Genomic DNA, 19,607 nt, shown 5'->3' on the forward strand with positions numbered 1-19,607 from the left:
GGAGCTGGCAGGCAGCGTAGCCGGTCCGTGCCAGAGTGCTCCACGGGGCGAGCGGCACAGCCGAGCCCCTCGTGGCGGCCGGGGGACGAGGGGATCCCAGCCGGAGAGGGAAATCCGCCCCGCTGCCGCCTGCTCCCAACAGAGGCTCCGGGCCCCGCGGCGGCCGCAGGTTCAAAGCATCCACGCGCTGCCTTCAGAGGGACAGAAAACCTCCCCGCGGACTGGTGGGGGCTCGGGGACGGTTTCTGCTCGGTGTCAGATGTGCCTGGGCAGCCGAGCAGCGGCCACGGGAACCTCGGCGCAGCCTGGGGAAGCGGAAACCAAAATCCAGCCCAGCCCCAGCTCTCCCCAGCCTCTGCCTGCAGGAGGGTGCAATAAATCACGCACCCGTCTTGGCCGGCCTCTGCAGCAGCCCCCGCGTGAGCCCCGGCCCTGTGCACACCCTGCGGCCGCCGCTGCGCTTGTATAACCGGCGGCAGCCCCGGCTTTGCCAGCCCCCATCTCCAGCACGCCGGATGGAGCGACCCAGGCCTTGCCGTCCCCACTGCCAGCGTGGCCACGCTCTGGCCGCAAGCCCGCTCGGACACAGGCTACAGACATCCCGAGGGACCGAAACGCTCCCCAGCCCTTCCCCGCCGCGGTGGGAGGGTTTGCACCCGTGAAGCCTGTCCTCGGCTGCCGGGTGAGCCGCGCAGGCCACGTCGAGCGCGGTGAGGATGCTATGAATTTTTAAACTCCTGAAAGCTCAAATGGAGCAGTTCGCCTGGCTGGGAGACGGGATTTCCGATGCAGCAAAGAGGCTTTTGAAGAAAACACTGCCTCTCCCGAGCTGCCTTTCCCCCGAGATGACGAGCCCAGAAACCCGGCGTGCCGGGTCCAGCGCGGGACCCGGGTGCACCCCGCGGGGCAGAACGCCCTGGCTAGAAGTTAAGGACCAAACCGATGGCCTGGGGACCCTCTGGCCGGGCTGCTCGATCCCAGGGCTCACCCGGACCTGCCGCCCCCCCAGATCCCTCTGCAGCACCTTCCTGTCAACAGCGAGACAAACCCACGCACGCTCGACCCCACGGCCCGGCTGCAGACACTCACGACGCGACGGCACACGGACACACACACACATATACGCGCACACGCGTGTGCATGCACAAGCTCATCACCTTCCCTTCTCCCCAGAGGCTGCTCAGGCCATGCAGGAGCCTCGTTCCTTTATCCGAGCATCCATCATCGCCCCTCGCCTCTGCCGAACGGCAGCAGCGCCAGGAAAAGCGCTGGACCCGCGCCGGCAGCTCTGCCTGCCGCACTGCCCGCGTCTCAGACCTCTCTCCAGCCCCGGTCGCGCTCCCAGCCGCCTCGGCAGAGAAACCGGAGAAACCCCAAAGGGATCGCGGCGAGGACCACGAGCCACCACTGCAACACAACTCGCCGGCACCGCGGGGCTGGTGCCGAAGAGGCCCTGCAGCCGGGGAGGAAGCAGTTAAGCTCTGACCCTCCGGAGAGGGAACCGGCCAGAAACACGTGTGAACCGGAAAGCAAAAAAATCCCCCGGAGAGGGTGACTTACCTGTTGGAGGTAGAGGAAGGCTGGAGGACAGGGGAGAGAGTGAGGAAGCATGCCTGAGTTGGAGACAAGGAGGCAGCCCGAGTTAGCCATGGAGCACAGCATGTGTCGACAGGTAGCCGTGAAGCTGCTCGCGGGTCCGTCCTCTTCCGCACACCGCTATCCTCGTCTTCCCGGCTCGCCCCTCGGGCTCTCCCCTCCTCGGCCGTCCCTCCCGACCCCTCGGCGCTAGTTAGGAGGGATTCATCTGCGGCAGGCCGGCTGCGCCCCGGGAGCAGCGCTCGCCTGTTCACTTCGGTGCCATTAGACACTGGCACTGAGCGCACGGTCTGCAAAGGGTGTGTGTGAGCCAGAGCGGAGCGGGGAGAGAGAAAGGAAGGGGAGGAGGAAGGGAGAGAGGGCGAGGGAGCGAAATAAAAGGGGTGGGAGTTGGAGGAGGAGGGGGAGTCCCCTGTGCATTCAGACATCAAACAGAGCTCTGTATAAAATGAAGAGAATCCGTAATGACATGAGAACAGCTGATCCCGCACTTAACCCCTCCGCCGCCGCCGCTCGCAGATGGCTTCCCCGCCGCCCGGGCAGCCCCCTCGCAGCCCCCGGCCACGCGCTGCCGCGCCGGGCAAGCAGGCAGGCAGGCAGGCAGGCAGGCAGGCTGGGGCCGAGCGGGCAGGACCGCCTCCCCTCCCGGCCCCGGCTCCCGAGGGGACAAGGGTCTTACCGGGAGTTTCGGTGATGCAACGCGGGCGCCCCGGGAAGCCGCGCCGAGCAGCCCCCGCGATGGCAGCGCCTCACCGCCACGCCGGGCAGCCGCGGGACTCCCCCACGCACACACACGTGCACACGCACCACGCTCTCCTCGGGAGACACACACGCAGACAGGGACGGGCAGGGAGCCGTGCGGCAGCCCGGAGAGACGCGGACCCGCTCACGGCCGCAGCCCCGCGGCACGCACGGCCCCGGCAGCCACGCGCTGCGCCGCCACGGGCTCGCGCCACGGCGGGCAGGGCCGGCAGCCCCCCCCCCCCCGCCCGCCCGGCCGCGGCCCCGCCAAGCCCAAAGGCGTCTGAGCCCCGGGCAGGGCCCGCTCCGCGCAGGGCCCGCAGCCTGCCGGCCCCCTCGTCTGGCGGGGGGGGGGGGGTGCGGGGAGCCCCCACCGGGCGTGACACGGAGGGACCCAGCCCGCAGGCGCCGGCTTCCTCGCGCTGCCCGCAGCCACGGGGACCCCCAGCCCCGACGCCGGCAGCAGGCAGGGCCAGGCCCCGGCAGAGCCCGAGGGGCTTCTGGCATTTCGGACCGGCCTGCCGGTGCTGCCAGCAGCCCTGACGCATCAACGCCGCGCACCTCCGCCACAGCTGCCGTGGCAATAGCCTACGCGCCGGTGCCCGCAAGGGACGGCCGGCGTGGGCACACGCGCGTGCTCATTCGGGTCCCCGGTCCCACCTCGCGCCTTCTCCCGTCGCGGCCCCGCTGCAGCCCCGGCACCCTCGAGCGCTGCAGAGCTCGGCGCTGGCGCGGGGGTCCCTGCCCGGCACCCCGTGCCGCCGGCACTGCATCGCACCCCACTTCAGAGCCGCGGCCGGGACGGCGTTGTGCTTGGGGATGTGGGAAACGAAACCTGGGCTCCGTTCAGTTTCCATCTTGGCCAAATGTGATGCACAAAGGCAGGTCTGTGCCAGCAGCTGATGCTCCGTCTCCGCCGGAGCCTCCAGCACACGACCAGCCCTGTTCGGAGGCTGGGATTTTCCACAGTATCCCCAGACATAGCGACATGCTGCAGTGTCCTGGTACACTCGCAGCGGTTCCCGTTTCTGCTGCAGATACTCAACAGCAGCGGCGTGTGGCATGGCCGGCCCGGAGCCACCGGGCAAACCTGGTGGAAACAAACAGCTCTGGGAAAAGCCGTCCTGAAGAAGCGGTGGCCGGGGCTGAGGGGGTGCCAGCCCCCGTGCAGGGTCCTGCTGCTGGGGTGACCACGCTCCAGAGGGACTGCAAGGTGCCAAATCAAGGAGGGGACACCGAGCCAGGGGCAGGGTTTCTCATCACCACGGCCCCAGGGTACTGAGAGCCGAAAGGAGTTTGGCAGCGACATCCACCACCAACAGCATCCCCCGGCTGCTGCTCCCTGCGAGGAGTGCGGGCTGCAGCGAGCTCCGTGTCCCACCACAACCCCTCGCCCTCCAGCTCCCAAGGGATCATGACAGATCCCGATGCGGCGGCCCGTCCCGCACACCTCGGTGCTCAGACCCTGCGCTCCCCACTCGCCTCCAGCTGCCCTTCCCCAGGGACGCCGGTGGCCCCGGTGCTGCACCCTTCCACACACGCTCCAGTACCGGGGGCAGGACATGGGGCAGCTTTGCAAGGGCTGGGGGAGAAGCACGTCCTCCACAGCCCCTCGGGCAGCTGGGGGGAGAGGGGCCCCACCAGGCACCCACGTGCGCCCGAGCACCGCACAGCACCCTGGTGCAGGGCAAGGGATGCCCCGGGCAAGGCGACAGGCACCTCCAAAGGCGCTGGGCCGGTCTGGCTCCACCGCAGCCCCTGCACTGCTCTCAGGCGGAGGTGCAAAGGGAAGGGCATGGCCCAACACTCTGGGCTTGCGGTGCCCAACCAAGCAAACCACGTGAGCTGGGAGCCAGCTCCAGGATGAGGTAATGTGCCCGTCCTCCCCCGCGCCAGAGCCTGGCTCCGGGCAGGGTGACTCAAAGGCGCTCCTGGCTGGTGGCAGCACTGCGAGCCCTGGCACTGCTCCGAGCCAGCAGCCCGCGTCGCGGGAAGGTCCGGGCTGGCTCCAGCCACGGGGCAAGGAGAGATGCTGCTCTCCCGCATGCCATCACCAACATCTGCCTGGCTGCAGAGATGCCGCCACGGCAGCGGGGAGCCCCCGTGGGACACCGGCAAGGCAAGGCTGTGCCAATCCATTGGCCGGCTCCAGGGTGGGGGACACGTCCCTAGTCACCACCGGCTGATTTCCCTCACCCTGCTGCTCCCGATGGCCCCAGCGGTGATGCCGTCCTGAAGCCCTGGCGATGGCACCGGCGGTGGCACCAGGGCTGTGCCAGGGCAGTCCCACAGCGCCCAGGCACGAGGAGCCCTGGCCAGGGCTGCCCAGCCCCGTGGAGCCACAGCCCCGGAGGAACCCCTCCGAAACTGAAGTCTCCTGGAATGAAAGTTTATTTATCTGTTTAATTAAGATGTGTTCACCAGGCGCACAGGCCCCGTTCCATCTGTCTCACTTACAGCCGCGTCCCAGTAAAATTAAACCTAATAAATATCAGACGAGGGAAAGCAAAGGGCACATGTAAGATATATGATCAAAGGCAGAAGTTGCACAGGGCTGCAGTTCTAAGCACATCTTTCTCTCTGCCCTTCGGGGATGGGTTGGTGATGCGCTCCCATGCACAGGATGGGGCTGGCTTTCCTTCAAATCAGCACTATTTTCATTTTTTATTTATTTTAAATGAACCCTTGAGGGCTCCTTGGTTTTGTTTTCTGGAAGAGGGAGAACAACACGGCACCGGGACAGGAGCAGCCTCGGCCACCGGTCTGGAGCCCAGCGAGGCACCGGCGCTGGGGGCAGAGCCTGTGCTGGAAGGGCTGACGGGCCTGTGTCCCCCAAACCGCCGAGGGAGCCCCCCGGGGAAAGCGCGACGCTTCAGGCTGCCCCCAGGCAGCTGGGATGTACCGGCCACGCGTGGTCGGGAGCTGGCCCGGCGGCAGAGACCGGCCGGGAGGTGCCCAAGGCGGCCGGCGCGGCGCTGCCGGCTCCCGCTCCCAGGGAGATGTCGGACCTGCCGGGCGCTCAGCCCCCCTCCAAGGCACGCTCGCCTCCGCCGTTTGGAACCTTTACCCAACAGAAGCGAGGGCTCCAAGGTCTGCTGGAGCCCTGGCCAAGGCTCTGCCCCAGAGCCTGCCTGAGCGCGCGGTGCTGTGCAGATGGCGACGCGGCACGGCTGCGGCACGTCCCACGCATCCCAGCGCCAAGGGGTCCCCGCGCACGTTGCACCAAGCCCCTAAGCACGCATCGGACCTGCTGCCTGCTGGGGGCTGCCCCACGTCCAGACCCCCGACCCACCCCTGCAGGGGTGCAAAGGGAAATCCCAGACCCCAGCGCTGCAGTCCTCACCGCGACGCCATCCCACTCCCTCTCCTGGCAGAGCGGGATGACGCGGTGGCCCACGAACCTGCCAGGGATGCACCAAGGGGACGCAATGCGCATCCACGGGTGGGCTGCAAGCGTCCGGTGTTTAGCGGGATCCCTGTGGCACCCCCCAGCACGCTCCTGCAGTGCAAAGCCGGGGTGTGAGCCCGGACACTGCTGCTGGGGAGAGCTGCCGGGAGGGGACGCGGGTCAGTCCAAGGTGCAGCCGCTGCCGCGAGGACCGGTGAGGTCGGGTGCTCCCAGCCGCCACGGGGTCAGCCTGCAAGCGCAGCGCCAGCAGCCCCGCAGCACCCAGGGAGCGGGACACCCATCTAGTCCTCTCCTCCCACCCGCTCCAGAATGCCCCCAAGCCATGGCATTCATTAATTAAAAGCTCATTAGTAGTTAGTCATAGACATAAAGCGATTAGATGAAGGCGCGGACAGATCTGAGCTGCCGTGAAGCAAGGGGAAGGTCCCGCGTGCCCCGTTGGCTCGGCCGCAGAGAGTGCCCCAGCGCTGGGCACAGACCAGGACAGTGAGAAGGGACCGACAGAGGTGACGGGCGAGAGCACCGCGGGCTCTGCCCCGCTGCAGAGGTCCCTGCCCACCGCCCCCGCTGCCTCCACGCCATCGCTATGCCCCTCTGCCCAAGCTCCCCCCGGGCTCTCCCAGCCCCTCTGTGCGGAAGCAGCATCAGGATTTACTGGGACTGGACTGGGACGCCTGCCCCAGCGCGTGATGGGCACCAAGAAGCACGGGAGGAGCGGGGGGCCGTGGGGGCTGTGAAGGCTCCCAGGTAGGGGTCCCCCGAACGCGGGACCTGCCGGCACAGAGCACCCAGCACCAGCACAAATCAAAGCGCTTCCTCCTGCCGCCAGCATCACCAGCCCCGGCTGTGCCGCAGCTCCTGGCCCGGCCGGCTCAGCTCACGCTGTCCCAGTGCCGCATGCTGCCCCGAACGCCCGCATGCTGCTCCCCCATCCCTGCCGACAGCCGCCTATAGATCCTGGTGTCCGGCTCTGTCTCTAAATGACAGATGTGGCTCAAACTAACCGTACTGAACCCGGCAGGGCTGTTAGAGAGCAGCCCTGCCAGGGCGAAGGGACCCCCGGGGAGCACGGGAGGGATGTTGGGGGGATACCCCGGCTCTCCGGGGACGCCTGGCCGAGCCTCTTCTGCACCTCCCCCTCTTCCCCCTGCTCCTTCCTCCTCCTCTGATGACTCCTGGGGGGCGGCTGGAGCCCCCAGCTCTGAACCCCCAAAGAAGCTGGAGATCGTACTGAAACCCTCCGCTCTGTGCCTTCCCAGCACCCTCGCTGCTGCTGCCCCAGATCCGGCCTCTGCCTCCGGCTGCCGCCTCCCTGCCTGCCTCAGCGGCCATGAGGTGTCCCAGGCAGAGGTGGCGATGTCACCAGCACCCGGGTATGACCTCACCAGGTGAGGAGGGGACCGCGACCAAACACATGGCAAGTGTCTGGGATGGCAGCTGTGCAGCCTGGAGGGGAGCAGAAATGCAGAGAAAGCACATGAAAGTTTAATGGGATCTAGGGAAAACCACCACCTCGCTGAAATGGTCCTCACCCGCGGCGGGGGGGTGGGACGGGGGCCTGGAGATGCCTCAACATCCGGCCTGAGCTGCCAGCGCCGTGCAGAGCAGGAGAGCGGCTGGGCCAGCACCCGGGGATGTCCCGCTGCCCTCGTGCTGTCCCTCCTCTGCCCTCAGGACCCTCCGTGCTCTCTGGGTTGCAGCCGTCCCGTGAGATGTGCGAGCACGGAGGCTGCTGTCCCCCGCGCCATCCGGCACCAGCAAACGGTGCACAGGCACCTCCCGGCAGCCGCACACGTCCGAGCTCTGGGCTCACCGCGGGGACACGCGGCAGCTCCTGCGGGGACACGGTTTGCACCCGTGGTTGGGCAGGGAGCAGGAGCTCGTCACCGCAGTGGCAAGAGAGCATGGCTTCTCGCCTTCAGTCAGCGCGGCCCTTCCTGGAGCCCTTTCACTTGACAAAATATTTACATGAAATCGCAATTAGGCTCCCTAGATTTAATGAGAATGAACATGCAGGCAGCAGAACCGTGGCAGAACAGATGCTGCCAAGCACCTCGAGCTCATGGGCTGGGTGGGCAGCACCGGCAGGGCCATGGCAGGTGAAATGGCTGCACCGCGCTAGGTAGGGTGCCCCACACCGGTGCTGCCAGGGCCAGAGCCACGGCCACCGCAGGGCCCGGCATGGGATGGAGAGTGATGCAGGAATAATGAAGGGTGATGCGAGGAACGAGTAACTGCAGAGCCGGGGACCTGAAATGCCGCATTTCCCGAGCTCCCCCCTTCCCCAAGATCAGACCTGCTGCCGACGAGGGGGTCCCAAGAAAATGCACCCCCCGAGCTGGTGCAGCACCGCACACCGGGCTTGCAGGCTGCAGCGGGGGCTTCGGCAGCAGCCCCCGGGGCACCAGTGCGAGGGGCAGGATGGGGCCATCGAGGCCGCCCGGGGGGAGTTTAGCGCATCCCCAAGCAGGGGTGAGAGCAGGGGGTGTGTGGCACTGCCGGCGCTGGGCACGGGGCAGCCCGGGCTGGGACGCCACCGGGAGCGGCAGACAGGTGACATGGGCAGAGCGGGAGCGCCAGGCAGGAGGTGCTCTGGAAGCAGACACTCAGTCCTCATTATAAGGCTTTTTAAATGCACAGACAGGATATTAGCGTTTAAACAGGCTCTAGGACTCCAGGGCAAACTTTAAAAATCATAATATTTATAGAACCCTCCTTCCACTCGCCCCACATGCTCTTTATTTCGCCTGCAATTACTGCTAATTTGAAGACATTTTGCTTTGGCATCTCAGCCTGTTGCGGTGTCGATTACCGAGCCACCCGCTGCTGCCTGCCACCGCAGCGCTCCCCGCAGCACTCCCGACAGCAGCCACGCTCTTGCCACGCAGAGGAACCAAACCCCTCCGCTTCCTCCCACGCTCGCGACGGAGAGACGCCCGCGATGCCAAGAAATGATGCTCAGCCGCTCCGCCGGGAGCAAAGCCCTCGCCCGGCCTCTCTCCAGGCAGGGCTGGGGGTGCCGCTGTGCCCCGCGCGATGCCGAGACCCGTCCGTCCCGGGCTTGCTGGCTACGTGCAGTGCACGGGACGGGGAAGGGAGACCCTCGAGCGCTGCTGCACTGCCCACTGCGCCAGGCAGCAAACGCAGTGCGGGGAGCTGCGCCTGGAGCTCCCATGGGCACAGGCACCCCAGCGCCGCTGCCCCGCGCCCTGCACCGGCAGGAGCTCTGCGAAGCCACGCGGTGCCTACGGAGCCGCAAGCGGAAACTCCAGAGCAGTTTGCTTTCACAGCCACGGTGGCTCATCAAGTCCCTGGGCAGAATTAACACCCTGGCAGGAGAAGGCTCTGCGAGCCCCGGCAGGCTCCTGACCATCGGGGATCGGCGGCTGCACCGAGATCTCTCATGACAAAGCACCTTACGCCTGAAAGCCGCTTCCCTGAGAAACAATGAATTCGCATTATCCTCCTCTGCCCCGGGAGCTCCGTTGCCCACATCCCCCTTCACCCAGCTCTGTCCGCTCTGCCCCCTGCTCCGAAATCCAGGGCAGCGCAGCTCCCCGGAGCGTGGAATCCCCCAAGGGCTGCCGCAGCCCCCCAGCCCCCCGCCAGCTTGGCCAGCTCCAGGGGAGCGGGAGCAGGAGAGGGGGTGGCTTAAGCCCCAGTTTGTAGGCTGGGATGCCACGGGGAGCCCCCCGGGACGGCGCGGAGCCTGACGCGCAGCCCAGCTCCCGCACCTTTGGGGAGGACGTGCAGCCCCACGGGAGGCTGCCGGCCCCCAGTCCCTTCCCCGCTGCTTGCTGTCCCAGCCAGCCAGGAGCGGAGCTCGCACCCACATTCAGCGTCCCGTCCCTGGGCAAAGTGCCTGGGCAGACCCCATCACGCCCCCCTCCTCCCCCTCCCTGCCCGAAGCTCTTGGGGTGGCCGGGGGGGGGGGTGTCTCAGCCGGGCCCCCACCAGCCACCCCCTTGGACGGCTCGACAGCTCCACTCGCACGGGGAGCCCGAGCCCCTGCAGAGCCCGGCCCTCCCGCCTGCCCCCGCCTCAGTGGGGACCGACCAGCCCGAACCCGGAGCGGAGGCAGGAGGGCGGCTGGGGGGTGCCCTCAGGCAGGGACCCCCGCCTGCCTCGGCCGTTGCCCCGTTCCTCCCCGACGCCAGGCCTGCCTCCAGCATCGCAGCCCGTCCCTGCAAGCCACGGGGCAGCCGGCGGAGGAAAGCTCTCCGGGGGGCAGCAGCTCAGCTGGGAAGCGACAACAGCAAGAAACGACCCTGACCCCCAGCAAAACCCCGGCAGAGAGGGAGGAGAAATGCCCACCCTCGGTGGTGGTACCTACCCAAAAATACATCATCATGTCAGCAGCGGGGTGCTGAGGAGCTCTGCGGTGGGAGGGCGGTGGGCTGCTCCCCAATGCCGGCTGCGCTGGGTGCCGCTCCTCCCCGGTGGGCTCTCTCCCCTCGGACGCTCGCTGTCCAGCTCCAGCGCCAAGGGCCGGCGCGGCCGGGTGCCCTGGGCACTTGCCTCCCTCCCTGGCGCAGCGTGCTCGCTCGCTGCAGGCCGCCGCGCTTCAGAGCCGGCTGCCGGCACCCGACATGCTGCCGCTGCTGGGCTGAGCAGGGGCCGGGGGACGGACGCGGGGGCAGCCCCGGGCGTGCAGCGGGGCAGGGGCTTACTCACCCCAGGGGAAAACCACGGGAGAGGGAGGGATAAAAATGCAATCCTGTCTGGCGTCTTTAAGAGCCAAGGGAAGGGCGAGCGTGCGAGGGGCAGCCGGACCTGCTCCCCAGCCGGAGCACCCAGGGGGGTCCAGGGCCAGGCGGCCGGGCTGGGCGTTGGGGGGTGGCCGGCAGCGTGTGCGCTCGCTGGCGCTGCGTGGGCTCCCGCGCTGACACTCGGAGGAGCCGATGTCCTGCCTCAGCATTTTTCAAGCTACCCTGTCAATAAGCGAATGGGCCGCTCTCACAGTTAACCTGCGAGGTGCCAGCCGGCTCCCGGCACCCCCGGGGCAGGCAGCGGATTGCACGGCCGCCCGCTCCCCATCTCTGCTCCTGGCAGGCAGGGATGCTCGGCTGCTGGGCTGGGCTGTCTTGGGGGGCCCAGCATCGCCTGCTCTGCAGGATGCGGCCGAGCTGTGGCCCAAGGCGGGGGGCAGAGCCAGCAGCCCCCAGTCCCTGTGCGGGAGCAGCGAGGACAGTCCCTGCACAAGCCGGCTGCCCTGCAGCGCGGGATGCGGCCACCACGGTCTGCACGAGAAGGGCACCCAGAAATCCGTGCCGACACCGGGGCACTGGCTGTCCCTCGAGCCCCAGCGTCGCACCCCTGCAGACCCCCGGGACAGAGGGTGGCCGGAGACCCCGTCCCACTGGTGAGAGCCGTGGGACCCTGCACGGGAGGCGGGGGGAGAGCTGGCCGCAGCGTGGGCCACGGGGACCAGCCGTGCTTGGGCTCTGGAGCTCCCAGCCGCCTCCGGCACGCCGCGGGCACGGAGACTCGGCAGCAGGGCAGCGCGGCTTGTCAGGCACTAAATCTCCATCCTCCTGGGGCACCGCTCGGCAGAGGAGAGCGGGGGGACCGTGCGCGCTGAACCAGACACGGGAGCAAGGGAATAAATAAGAATAAGGGAAGGCACAGGAGCGAGAGGGGTGGCAGATCGGTCTCTGGGGCCCAGCTGGCTCTGACATCTCCAGCCCCATAATCATATTCAAAGCAGAGCCGGGCTGAGGTATTTCTCCTCCAGCACAGCAATAAAAGAAAGCAACACTCTCAATAATTCAGCACCAGGAGAGGGTGATAAAGCAGAGGAGCCACCACTGCAGGCAGCCAGGGTGAGGGGCTTCCCACTCCTTCTTATATCTTGGCGATCAAAACCCTCTCCTCTTTCTCTGTGCCCTGCAATCGCAGCCCCAGCTGTGGCCTGGGGCCCCACAGCCTGCCGGACCCCCACGCTGCCGCACGGGACGTGCTCTCGATGCGCGCCGGCTGCACAGAGACCCGGGGCAGAGGGGCCCAAAGCAGCAGGATAAACCCCCTCCACCACCGTGGAAGCCAAAAACCAGGGGGGGCGGGGAGTGTCACTGGGCAGGGGGGCAGCACCATCCTGGAGCCAGGGCAGCGTTGGCCATGGGAGCATTTCCCCAGCTCAGCTCCCCGGCCCAGCTCTCTTCCCAGCGCTGTTCCACCTTCTCCCACTTCAGCATCCCCAGCCCCGTGCCCACGCACGCCCCTCGCCCCAAGGCACCTTTGTAGGCAGCACCCCATCACCCCACGGCCACGTCCCAACTCTCCCATCCCAACTGGGCTCCGGGGCTGTGCGGTTGCAGGATGCTGACCCCGCTGCTGCAGGACACATCTCCTCTCCGGACACAACCGCACGGTGATGGGCCAGTGGGCTCCGGCCACCCACAGCCCCCTGCAGCCCCCGGGACCGACCCGAGTGCCACCCGTCCCCCACACGCAGCCGGACTCCGGGAGGGAGCGAAGCCCTCGCTTCGGCACAGGGAACGGGTCACAACATCAGTACGGACGCGAATGCCGGGGGGGGGGAGCCCTGGGCCTGCAGGCAGCTCCCTGCCTGTCCTGTTGCCCAGCCCCAGCGATCACACGTGCCCTGCCTGCCCTGCCTGCACAGCACCAGGGCTGTCGAGTTTCCCAGAATAGCCCAGCACGGAGCCGACCGAAGCTCGGACTCTCGCTCTCACACAGAACAAACCACCGTGCCGCAGCAGCCCCGGCACCCCACGCCCCAGCCCCGCAGCCCACGCCGCCGCTGCTGACCGGCACGTTTTCCCCGCACGCTCACCCCCGCAGCCCAGCCTTCGTCCCGTTAATCCTGGCCCCCGGCTCGTGCTGCCTGCGAGCCCAGCTCCTGCCCCAGCCTCCCCATCCTGCTAGCGGCTCCTTTTCACACATCCCATAGTGTCTCAGGACCCTTCTGGACCACAACCCCCTCCCAGCAGACACCTTCGTCCTTGTCCTGCCGACGACAGAGATGAGAGCACTCCCCCCAAACGCGTCCTTCCTCCATCACTTTTGCACGGTGACTGCTCCCCGGTTCCCAGCGCCGCCGCCTCGGCCACCGCCACCCCCCGGTCCCACTGCTGCACAGGCACCTCTGGACCGGTGCTGGGGCACGGAGGGACGGATGCACCAGCGTCCTCACCCCCAGCCCCTTATCTTATCTTTGCTCCTCTGTTTTACCAGCTTGGACCAGGGGGGAGCCTGGGTTTGTGCTGTAGTCAGCAGGATGCACCTTCGGGGGACCCGGTCCCCCACCCTACAATGGGACCGGGGTCTACTGCCAGGAAGCCCAGCCACACGAGGTTACGACGGGCAGGAACCGTCCCCGTCTGCTCAGGGGACACCTGGCCTGGCCGCCCCCTCACGTGCACGAGCCATCGCCTGCCCGAGTTGGGTCTCAGCCCGGGGGACAGCGTGAGCTGGCGTGACACCTGACAGCAAGGGCTGCAGGACCCCAGGGACAAACACCCCCACGGCGGGCAGCTGCCGTTCCAGGGCCAGGACCCGGGGCTGGCGGCTGGTGCCACCCTGGTAAGGACAGGGTCCACAGAGCAGGCTTCCCCAGGGAGCGCAGACAGACAGACAGCAACGTCAGCACACACGGACAGCTCAGACACTGCAGCCCTCCGCCCTCCTCACCCGGGACTCATGCCACTCACGTCACGCCTGTGCGCGGGCTCAGCACCCGGTGGGTGCCGGGGGCTGCTGGCGGAGAGGAGCGGGCAGCTTTCCTCCCGGCCCTCCCCGGCGCACGGCTCGGCGCCCACCCGCCCCTGCCAGACCCCGGAGCCGCGGGCAGAGGGTGCTGCCCTGTCCCACCCGGCCCCACGCAGCTCGGGCAGCAGCGCCCATCGCCGGCCCCTGAACATGCAGGATTTCACATGCAGCTTTTAGCACGGACCCCGGAGGGACCCCGGGTCCCGAGAGCAGCAGCTCAGGCTGCGCAGGAGTTGCTGCCCGAGCCCCAGAGCAGCCCCTCGCCTCTCCGGCCCGTCAGAAACGAACGCCTCCATACCTTTTATTCGGCCCAGCTCCTCCTGCGGTGCTCGCGCTGGGCTCTCTAAGAAAAGACAAGAAAGAGGACGAAGAATTAAAATCAATGATCGTCATCGCTAACCTGCTTACAGGCAACGCTATTTGCTCATTGACTGGCAAAACGTTCGAATACGAGTGTGACCGTGAGCATTATCTCCCCGGGCACGCCGGGAAACCTGCCCTGGTTAAGAGCCGGCAGCCAGGCGGGGGGTTCCACCCGGCGCAGCCGAGCCCCGATGCCGAGCGGCAGCACAATGGGAGCAGGAGCCCTGCCTCCGCCTCTGCCAGCGCACCTCAAACTGACCCGGCTCCTGCGGACCACCGGCCCCTTCCACGGCTTCCCCGGGACTCTGCCAGCGCAGCCCCAGCCCCACACGCAGCCCACGGCTCCGCGGGGCTGGATAGGACACAGCCGTCGCCAAAGCGCCGGACACGGCGAGGTCGGCGTGCCCCAAGCCCTCCGCACGCACCCAAGGATGCTCCTGTGCTTCTGCTCCCCGGCAGCGCCCGCCCTGCCCCTCGCTCCCCGGCGCGGTGCCACGCTCCTGCCAGGAGCAAGCCCTGCAGCACGCGGCTCTGCCGCTGCCGTCCCGGCTCCGGGCACTTCTTGGAGAATATCGCCAAATTTCAAAGAAAACTTCCTGAAAGCTGCACTTCAACTAATTGGCTTTTGCAACATTGCCAACACAAATGTTCATAAATCATGTCAGACCCTCAAAAATAATGAGAACAGCTTATACATCACGAGAGTTTTTTAAAAAGAGTAAGCGAGGGCTGTTTCTGTTTGTTAACCGCTTCTTTGGGGACTTGGAGGTGTCGGGTCCCGCAGCCTCTCCCCGCCTGCCCAGGTGGGCGGCACCAGCTCCAAACACCGGATGCTCCTCGATCCCCTGCCCCAGAAGGCAGCACCCCAGAACAAGGCAGCCCTGGGTGCACGACCGCGGGTGCGGGGACCCTGCGCCAGGGCCGGGCGAGCAGACGCTGCTCCAGACCCGGGGCCGGATCCCTGCGAGAACGCGGCCCGTTGCCGGTCCGGAGGCCCAGCCGCACGCGTCGGTGGCTCGGGAAGAGCGGAGCCGGTTCCCAGGCACTTCTGTTAGCAAACACCGCTCTTAGCCGCACAGCAGGATAATCAATTATGGTAATTCCTGCCTCAATGAATCAGATTCATGGAGGAGCACAGCTCATTAGGCTGGTGCTGACTTCCATTAGCGCTCTTATGATAAAAACCCTCCAGAAAGCTCTCACCCAGCCAGACGCATTTTCTGAGCTCGGGGGTCTCCCCTCCGGGCCCCCCACGCCAGAGCAGATTCAGCGGGTGCCCTGAACAAGTTGGTGGGAAACCCCCCGGTCCCCAGCAGCAAGGGGACCCCCCCCCGGCACGGCCGAGGCCCGGCAGAGCCTCCCGGCCCCCAGCAGCCGCCCCAAGGTCTTCCTCGGCTTCGCCAAGAAAGGTCCCAGCAGGGTCCACGGCAGGAGACGGCAAAGTGGGAGCAGAGGACTCCAGCGCGCGCGGCAGTCGGTTTGGGTGTGCTGGGAGCCCAGACGGCCCGTTTGGCGATGAATAATTGAAGGGCGCTCGCTCTCCTCGGGGAGGTACGCTGATGGGTAAAATCTCATTTCCCAAACACGTTTCCCGAGGAAGGCGCCTTCTGAGAAACTCCCCGCAGCGGCTCAGGGCCCCGGCAGTCGGGATGCGCCACGCTCGCCTGCACGGCCGGGGAGCTCGCCAAGCCCGGCACCAGCCCAGGCAAAAGTCTCAGGTGGTCCCCGGCACCACGGGGACCGGGATGCTCAGCCGAAACCTCCCTGTCCTGCCGCACGCGCCAAAGCCGGAGAGGAAAAGCCCCGGCAGAGCGTTGATGGGAGGTGGGCTAGGAGCAGCTCAGGGCTCTGGACGATCGGGGTCGGCGTTACGGGGGGATCTCGCCCCTGCCCCTGCTTTTCTGGCAAAGCCCCGGGCTGATCGGCTCCAGCTGGAGCCCCGAGCAGCCTCGCAGGGACCCACGTCCAGAACAGGCGAGCCCAGCGCAGGCCGGCTCGCAAGCAAACCCAGCCCAGCTAAAAGCACTCGGATCCAAAGCAGGGTGTCTGCACGGGGCCCCCTGGAAATGCAACCTGTGTCACCCAGCCCGGCGGATGCGCGGGGTCCCACGGATGCTGCACCCCAACAACCCCCATCCCCACTTTGCAACCGCGGGGCAAACCCTGCAGCAGGCCTGGGCTAGCCGCCCCGCTCTGCTCTGTGGGAAAACTTCTCAGTAGTTTTTCAAAGTACGTTTTGACCCCCCTTCCCTCCACCAAAAATCCTAAATTAATTTTGCTTTTAATTAAATTCATTAGCAAAGATTATCTGGCTGAGGAAAAATAATATCCTGCCCCTCCCCCAGCAGCCCTCTCTATTTATATCCCCTATATACATAAGCAGCAGCGAATATTTCTTTATGGGCCATTAAAGGTTTAATGTTTAATTTATAACCACGTTCTCTGGCGGGCGGGATGGCCAGGCACAATGTCAACACTTTTAATTAAATGAGAAGGATTTTTTTTTTTAACTACGAAAGATAAAACGCCCCGTTCCCAGCAGTTCCTGGAGGTGCGTGGCAGGAGCAGGCAGGGGGCTGGGGCGCGGGGCTGGGGTGCGGGGCTGGGGCGCGGGGCTGGCTCCCGCAGCGCAGCTCACGGGATGCGTTTCACACCGTCCGGCTCTGCCCGGCTGCCTGCTGCAGAGCCGGGGCCGTGCCGTGCCGCCAGCCAAGAGCCGCAGGCAGGAGATGCTCCGGCAGCGCCCAGGGGAGCCCCGGCTCTGCGGCGGGGCCGGGTGCAGGGCCGTCACCAGGACGGCTTTTGGGGCCCTCGAACCAGCGGCTCCGGTCCACAAAGCGCAGTGACAACACACGGCGCTGCCCCCTCTTCGGAAACCCCCTTCCAAATCCTGGAGCCGGCCGTTCCTGCCTGCCCAGGGACCTCGCCGAGCCCAGCCGCAGGCAGGGCGTGCAGGCGGAGCGGCAGACACGCTGCTCGCTCCTTCCCGGGGACGGGCAGGGTCCCCGGCACAAGGTCCCCAGCACAAGGTCCCTGGCACGGGGCTGAGCGCCAGCTCCAGCCGCAGGTTCCTCGGGGGCAGAGGCGAGAGTGTCGCGCTGCTGCGGGCGACGCTGAGTGACCTGCAGCTCCCCGCACCCAGGGAGAACCGTCTCCTTTGGCAAGCGACAGCTGGAGCCCATCAGCCCGCAGAGAGGGGACGGTGTGACCCAGGGACTGCGCCCGCTCGGCACGGACCCCGCCAGCATCGCCAGTCCTGACTCGGGGTACCAAAACACCGGCCTGAGCAATTGCTGCGAATGGTTCAACCAAAATTCTTGCTGCAACTTCTGCTCGTTTCCCAGCACTTCCTCGCGCCCGATGATGGTGGCTCTCGCGGCATCGCCACCTCCTCCCTCCCAGCACGTCACACCGCCAAGGAGGACGAAGTGATTCCGACGCACGTGTCACCCATAACACCCGCCGGCAGAGCCCCAGGAGTCTGGCATTCCAGGCTCATCCCACCGGCATCCCTCCCGCAGCCCCTCGTCCCACCCCACATCAGACAGGGGGGCACAGGAGCGAAGGGGGAGCGCGTCTGGGCGCGCAGCCCGTGGGGCTGGGCACCTCCCGGGCCCCCCGGGGCCGTTCTCGGTGCTCTCCCAGCAGCGGCAGCCTCAGCTCTTGGCAGCGGGAGAGCACAGCCCTTCCTGCCTGGAACCCGGAGAGGGTCGGCTCTGAGTAGGCAGGTTCCCATTAATGGAGTATTTTATCTTACGGGAGAGATTAAATCTCTGTACAGAGAAGCGCAAAAGAGCTGAGTCAGCAGCTGGCTGGGGGGCGGCAGGTTCAGCCATAAGCACTTGGCTCCAGCACAGCACTTCAGCGCTTCACCCTCCTGCGGCCACGCTCCGCCAGGCAGCGCCCAGCCCCGGGCGCCCGGCACGCACCCTGGCACCCCTCTCCCTGTGCCGGCTCACGCCGGGCCGGCCGGAGGAGCCGCAGGCAGCACGGGCGGTGGATGGGACCAGCCCCGGCCCCCTCGTGCCGCCTGGCAGCCACGCCGGTCCTTTGCCGTGCCGCCGGGCACCAAGCAAGCCGAGTGCCCGGTGCCACTGGTGGGCTGCCTTCCTCCCTCCCTCGTCATCCTTGGCACCTCCAGCACGGGTTGGCAGGAGGTGTCGCGGCGCGGCCGCCGTGCCCACAGGAGCGTGCCAGGGCACCGGGGTCCGGACCTCGTCCTGGGCACAGCCCTCAGCAGGCAATGCAGGTCCCCAACCCGTCCCCCTCCCTGCCTGCACCGCAACGGTGCCCCTTGCAAAGCCATGCCCGTGCTCCCACGGACACGACTCCCATGTCCAGCGTGGGTCTGCATCGGCCACGAAGCCAAGTAAGAGGCAGAGAGGCCACTTGCTGCTCACGCACCCGCGTGCACACGAGGAGCAAGCGTGCGAGGGCTGGCCACCACCGTTGTGAGCCAGAGAACAGAGTGGTGATGGCACTGTGCCGCTCACTAAAAGCATGAGTGTCACTAAATCAATAATTCATTTACTTTAATGAGATAAGTACTTTGAAAACTAATTGCAAACCTGCTCCATTTACTCCAATCCGTTACAGCCTTTAATGTAAATGGCAGAAACCCTGCTGGAGGAAGGGGAAGGGCTTTTGGGGGGAGATAGTGCGTCGTCCTTCCCCCTTCTTCTAAGAAAGAGAAATGTCAGTCACAAACAGGGACGCTGGAAACCAAGTAACCGGAGAATCACCACGTGGAAGCACCGACGGGCGAGCGCGGGAGCACCCAGCCCTTCCTCCCGGGGCCACCGCTGTCCTCTGCACGTGCTGCCACCACGGAGGGCTCTGCCAAGAAACCAGCCCCAAGGAACCGGCACCGGCACCGGGGAGATGATGGAGGGGCAGAAAATACACGCGGCGCGTGGGAGGTGCCGAGCTGCACCACGGCCGGGGCTGCCACCAGGCTGTGTGCAATTAGCAGAGCTGACGGGCCGCCGGGCAAAGGAGAAACCACGTTTGGAGAAACCACTGACTCCGGTGTGACGGGGAGAGTTCCCCCAGCCCCCCGCCGTCCCGGCAGCGCCAGGGCTCACAGCTCTGCCTTCGGCAAGACCTGCCGGTGCTGCCCTGGCGCTGCCTGTCCTGGCACGGGGCGGCAGAGGGGATGGGGGCTGTACCCCGTACACAGACACCCCCCCCAAGCCGGACCACGAGCTGGCTGCCGCACGCACTGCAGGTGGTCGCTATAACGATTCACGGCTCGTTATAAAAACCACGGCCGTATCGCTGGCACAGCATTCTCCAACGCCAGCCAGCAGCTGCCAGCTCCTCCTGCCTCAGCAGGAGCGGCCCCTTCCCACCCCTCCAGCACCCGCCAGCCCCGGTGGGCAGCGCGGGCAGAGCCCCGGCCGCGCGGGCAGGGGGGAGCGCACAGCCCCCACGTGGCCGGGAAGCGGGGACGGGCAGGGGCGGGCAGGGGTGTCCTGCCAGGCCCCGGCACTGTTCCTGAAAAGGAGCGAGCGGCTCCCGGCAGCGATGCCGACGTGTTCCTGAACGGCAGCCGGAGCGGGAGCTGGACGCCAAGGGCTCTCTTCTCGCTTGCTGGAGCAAATGGCAGGTCATAAAAAGGAACCGTGACAGAAGAGAAAATGTTCCAGAGTCCACAAGGACCAGTCCAGGGTAAATCCATCTGCTCAGCAATTTAGCTAGAAAATCCTTTCCAATCATCCGTGCTGTAGGTCCTTCACCCCCAACGCGCAGCTCTGGGCAGAGCGTT

The 19,607-nt window shown here is 66.5% G+C and overlaps 1 long non-coding RNA gene across 4 annotated transcripts in view; it reads right to left on the reverse strand.

The window, feature by feature from the left end:
• Positions 1–1,559: 1,559 nt before the first annotated feature.
• Positions 1,560–19,607, reverse strand: part of LOC129214816 (uncharacterized) — a 117,563-nt gene continuing 99,515 nt past the window's right edge. The window contains exons 3-4 of one of the 4 annotated variants that reach the window (XR_008579822.1): positions 13,776–13,820; positions 1,560–2,035 (exon numbers count right to left, since the gene is read on the reverse strand). This is a non-coding gene — a long non-coding RNA (uncharacterized LOC129214816). The remainder of the gene's footprint in view (positions 2,036–13,775; positions 13,821–19,607) is intronic. The other 3 variants (XR_008579819.1, XR_008579821.1, XR_008579820.1) reach the window with 3 other exon arrangements.

Source organism: Grus americana, chromosome 18 (genome assembly GCF_028858705.1).
Source record: "Grus americana isolate bGruAme1 chromosome 18, bGruAme1.mat, whole genome shotgun sequence".
NCBI classification, from domain to species: domain Eukaryota; kingdom Metazoa; phylum Chordata; class Aves; order Gruiformes; family Gruidae; genus Grus; species Grus americana.